The 5,187-nt window shown below is 48.7% G+C and overlaps 1 protein-coding gene across 1 annotated transcript in view; it reads right to left on the bottom strand.

The window, feature by feature from the left end:
* The window catches only part of CNOT1 (CCR4-NOT transcription complex, subunit 1), a 125,795-nt gene extending 122,073 nt beyond the window's left edge, over positions 1-3,722 (bottom strand). Inside the window, exon 1 of the mRNA XM_011938872.1 lies at positions 3,564-3,722. The gene's annotated coding sequence lies outside the window, so the exon portion shown is untranslated. The remainder of the gene's footprint in view (positions 1-3,563) is intronic.
* Between the last annotated feature and the right edge of the window lie 1,465 nt (positions 3,723-5,187).

The following is a 5,187-nucleotide window of genomic DNA, read 5'->3' as shown; positions in this document are numbered from 1 at the left end:
TAGAAAAAAAAAAAAAAAAAACTATTGTATACACTGGGGGGCAGAAGGTTTTGAGCCCCTTTTAACTTTCAAAGATTCATCTTTAAAATTGTGAGCAAACAGAAAAGGAATTGCTAGATTCTTCTATATATAGAGTCACTCAATGGGATGCCATTTTGAAACTTCACAGCAGGAAGTTTAGTTTGGTCAGAGGGTCATTAAAGAAATGCCTCAGTTAATATATACGGCTTGAAAGTCTTTTTTTTAATAAAAGTATATACCAAGTTCATGCTGGGCGCTATGGCTCACGCCTGTAATCCCAGCACTTTGGGGGACCAAGGCAGGTGGATCCCCTGAGGTCAGGAGTTCGAGATCAGCCTGGCCAACACGTTGAAACCTCTTCTCTACTAAAAATACAAAAACTAGCTGGCCATGGTGATGGGCGCCTGTAATGCAGCTACTCAGGAGGCCAAAACAGGAGAATCGCTTGAACCTGGGAGGTGAGGGTTGCAATGAGCAAAGATCCCACATTGCACTCCAGCCTGGACTACAGAGCGAGACCGCGTTTCAAAAAAAAAAGATACACCAAGTTCATAAAATACAGCATTTCAAAATGGCAGACTTCTCTTTTTATTAATCTGGGACAAAATATTCATAACAAATATTTTGCAAAAAATTAATTTTTTAAAACTTAGTTTCCTTTTTTTGTAAAGACAGGGTCTCACTATATTGCCCAGGCTGGTCTCTAACTCCTAGTCTCAAGCATCCTCCTCCCTCATCCTCCCAAAAAGCTAGGATACAGGCTTGAGCCACTTGCCTGGGCCAAAAAAATTAATCTCAAAATATGACAGCATTAAATCAGAATTATTGTGGACCAATTCCACTCTCTGGCATTGGGTACCGAAGACCTGTTACTTCACAGAAAGAAATAATTAAGTTCATAAATTTAAACTGGTTAAAAAGAAAGCTTCTCGGCTGGGCACGGTGGCTCATATCTGTAATCCCAGCACTTTGGGAGGGTGAGGCGGGCGGTTCACAAGGTTAAGAGTTCAAGACCATCCTGGCCAACATGGTGAAACCCCATCTCTATTAAAATACAAAAATTAGCTGGGCGTGGTGGCGGGCGCCAGTAGTCCCAGCTACTCGGGGGGGCCAAGGCAGGAGAATTGCTTGAACCCTGGAGGCAGAGGTTGCAGTGAACCGAGATTGCGCGCCACTGCACTCCAGCCTGGCGACAGAGCGAGCCTCCATCTCAAAAAAAAAAAGTTTCTCATAACCAGATCAGAATCTATCCAAAAACATACTCAGAAAAAGTAAAATGCAACATAATTTGAAATCAGACTTTAAAGCATGTTTTGAAAAGATGGCAAGCATTTCCATTTGTTTTCATAGTTTCTTTTAATGACTTGACTCCAAATAAGAAGGATGTCTTATTACTTAGCTTGACAACATTTATGTTAAACAGACCAGGGTCTAAACCCCCAGGAGAAATTCAGAAACTGGAAAAAAAGAAAATGAACCCAGGGTGGTAAAAGCTGGGAACCAAAAAGAGTGTATTTCAATTCTTTTCCACCATAATGTCACAAAACTGTACCTTAAAACTTCTAAGATTAAAATCTTAGGTAAGAAAAGGAAATATTTTGTTACAAATAGACATGTCTTTGCGCCTTGATTCTAGACTTTTTTTTTTTTTTTTTTGAGACAGAGTCTCCCTGTCCCCAGGCTGGAGTGCAGTGGCTCTGTCTCGGCTCACTGCAATCTGCACCTCCCGGGTTCAAGCAGTTCTCCCGCCTCAGCCTCCCAAGTAGCTGGGATTACAGGCACCTGCCACCAGGCCCGGCTAATTTTTGTATTTCTAGTAGAGAGGAGGTTTCACCATGTTGGCCAGGCTGGTCTCGAACTCCGGACCTCTGGTGATTCACCAACCTCGGCCTCCCTAAGTACTGAGACTACAGGCGTGAGCCATCGCGACCAGTCGATTCTAGACTTGTTTCCACTATGACTTGGGGGACTCACACTTGTTGAAAAGGGACCAACTCCCCAAACTAGTTTTATCAACATGCTACCACTTCACTGAAAACACAGCTAGTCACCTAAAACCATGTATCATCAATGCACGTTCTCCTTAGACAAGGTAACAATTTGCAGTGTCCTAAGACATAATTATTTAAACTGTTACCACATGTCTTCTTAATAGCTAAATAAAATACTCTGCTGCCAATCTCTAAAAGGGTAGGAATGCCAACCTGGACCACAGACCACTTAAGTATTAAACCCACGTACCTATACAAAAAAATTGTTCTTAATCTGTTTCATCTTCTTCCTAATATCTTACTTGCCCTCCCTCTTTGTTTTAATCCATATATTCCCTATTCCTATCAAGGAGGCTGTCTTAAGGAAAACGTTCGGCATTTTTTCAAACACTATAATTATATTCACTCAATTATTGACTTAAAAAAAACCCCAAATAGTCACAGGCGATCGAATTGTACAGAAATCGGCAGGGTAAGTTAAGCATTGTTGCTCAGTTTTCAGGAAGAAAACAGACCTTAATTGATTAGAGTCCTAAGAAATGTGACATCTGATTGAAGTAACTTCATGGGAAAAGTTTGTCATAAAGTTTATTTTAAATACAACATTTTCAAACACACAGATGTCAAGCATTCTTTCTTAATCTACAAAGCTCACTCCTCGTGGAGTTAGTATCGGTGAGCCCTCTTGGGTAAATTCTGCAGAGGAGGTGGTGCTGAAAAAGTATTATTTGTGTTTGGCCTTAAGTAACTCTACAAGATCTGCAGTGGATCTCATCAGCCTTGAGGCCTGCAAGTGTTCAGCTCACTAGCGGGACACTTGTCCTGGGTGAACAGGGCCACCACTACTGCAGACACCGGACCGCGTAGGTGGGGGCCGACTTCAAAGAAAGTGTGAGCGCCCAGGCGCGCGAGTGGAACAAAACCTGTAGCAAGTAATAAGGAAGTGCTCGCTCCCGCCCGCCCTTCCCATCCGGGGACACCCGAAACCTGGGGGCTTTGACAACGTGCTGGGGGCGTCAGAGAGGGAGAGTGGCAGCTCCGAGTACACGGAGAAGAACTGGAAACGTGCTAAAACTCCAAACACGGTCCCCCTCGCCCGAAGCGCTAGGCCTCGGGAGCCGATGCCCACTGCAACCATCCGGGAGCAGAGACAGAAAGAGTAGTTGAGGAGCTCGTGGAGGTCTCAGGAGGGTGCAACCCGCGCGAAGCCAGGCCCAGCGACACGAACTGCCGCCACTGCCGCCCCCTGAGCCTCCAGGCCCGGGACAGAGACCACCCCGGGTCTCGCCCCGAGCTCTGCCCTCCGCTCCCTGGAGCCTTCTGACTGGCCTCTAATCTTCAGAGCGCGAAGCCTCCGAGAGCCGTGCGGAGAAGAGTCCGCCCTCTCCCGCCTCGTCCCAATTCCCTGTCCCGGCTGCCTCTCACTCCCTGGAGCTCTGGGAAACGCTTCCAGTGGCCCCAGGTCCACCCCTGTTCCTCTTCCCACCGGCACTCGCGTTCCCAAGCTGTCACCGCCACCCTACCGTAGCCCCTGACGCCAGCCCGCCTCACCTCAGGCGGCTCCGGCAGCGCTGGACACAGGAAACTCCTGGGTCCCCGACTCCGGCTCTCCTCGACCCCCTCTTCGGTTAACTCCGCTTGTTTCTCTACAAAATGGCGCCGGAGGTCGCGCGCTCACGTCGCGGCCTTTCCCCTCCCCGTTCCCATTTCATCATTCGCTGCCCGCCCGAGGAGGGATGGCCCCACTGCCAGCCAATGGCGGCGCCCCGCCTGTGGCTCCTAGCCAATCACCGACAGGTGCCCGCGGATTTAAACCAATCACACTCTATCACTTGCAGAAGTCGAGGAAGAAACCAGGCTCCTGCTAGCAACTACCAATCCGGACTGTTACTTCGCGGACTTTGGCCAATTGCCGCTCACCAGGCCCAGGGGACCAGAGTCAGAGCCCTCGCGCCTGCGCTCGAGGCGAGGGCCAATAAGGAGACGATGATAACTTCGATTTGGGGCTTCACGTACTTTCCACCTGCCCTCGAGGGCTGCGACCAGTAGGGCTTGGCATTGCCTTTGAGGAACAATAAATTATGGAAGGGGTCCATAACTCCTCGCCACCCTGCGCGGGAACTACTTTGAGTAACAGTGAAACAGCCTTCCTCCACTTTCCTTCCTCTTTCGAAATGTCACGATCCAGCAGACTTCGGGGATTCCCAACCGAAACATTTCCCTCCCCTAGTGTCCCTTTGGCGGAGAACGCCAGCCAGAAAGCAAGCCAGGTTGTGACTAGAGTTGGGGCGCTTTGCATCCTGGGATGTGTAGTCGCGCTCCCCTACCCGGTTCCCATCTCAGAAGTAATGCGACTTCGTCCGTCGCTGGCTGCGACCTAGAAGGAGCAGTGCATACTGGGGGATGTAGTCACCCAGGTGGCCACCTTGTCCTCGCTTGCTTCACTTTGGTCAAGGGAACTTTCTGTTTTAGTTCTGCCTATTGAAGAAAGGACACCTTCCAGAGACGCCTTCCAGAGACGTAGGAGACTGAAGTTCTCTTACTGGCTTAAGTCCTAGAAGCCTTCTAAGAAAGGATACCCATGTCCTTTGCTCTCAAGAGAAAAAGCATAGAGACATATTTAGCTATGGTTTGTTTCTTATCTATGATAGTTGGTAAGATTTTATACTCACCTGTACCCCAAAGAGAAAGGATTGGGAAGGAAGTGTTGACTGGTTAGCTCTATTACCTTTTGAAATTAAGGCCGGGCACGGTGGCTCACGCTTGTAATCCCAGCACTTTGGGAGGCTGAGGCGGGGGGATCACGAGGTCAGGAGATCCAGACCATCCTGGCTAACAACGGTGAAACCCCATCTCTACTAAAATGCAAAAAAAAATAGCCAGGCGTGGTGGCGCAGGCCTGTAATCCCAGCTACTTAGGAGGCGAGGCAGGAGAATCGCTTGAACCCGGGAGGCGTAGGTTGCAATGAGCAGAGATCGCGCCACTGCACTCCAGCCTGAGCAACAGAACGAGACTCTATCTCAAAAACAAACAAACAAACAAACAATGGCCAAGCGCGGTGGCTCGCGCCTGTAATCCCAGCACTTTGGGAGGCCGAGACGGGCAGAACACGAGGTCAGGAGATCGAGACCATCCAGGCTACCACGGTGAAACCCCGTCTCTACTAAAAATACA

Source organism: Colobus angolensis, unplaced genomic scaffold (assembly GCF_000951035.1).
Source record: "Colobus angolensis palliatus isolate OR3802 unplaced genomic scaffold, Cang.pa_1.0 Scaffold178, whole genome shotgun sequence".
NCBI classification, from domain to species: Eukaryota; Metazoa; Chordata; class Mammalia; order Primates; family Cercopithecidae; genus Colobus; species Colobus angolensis.
This window is presented reverse-complemented; position numbering and strand designations above follow the sequence as displayed.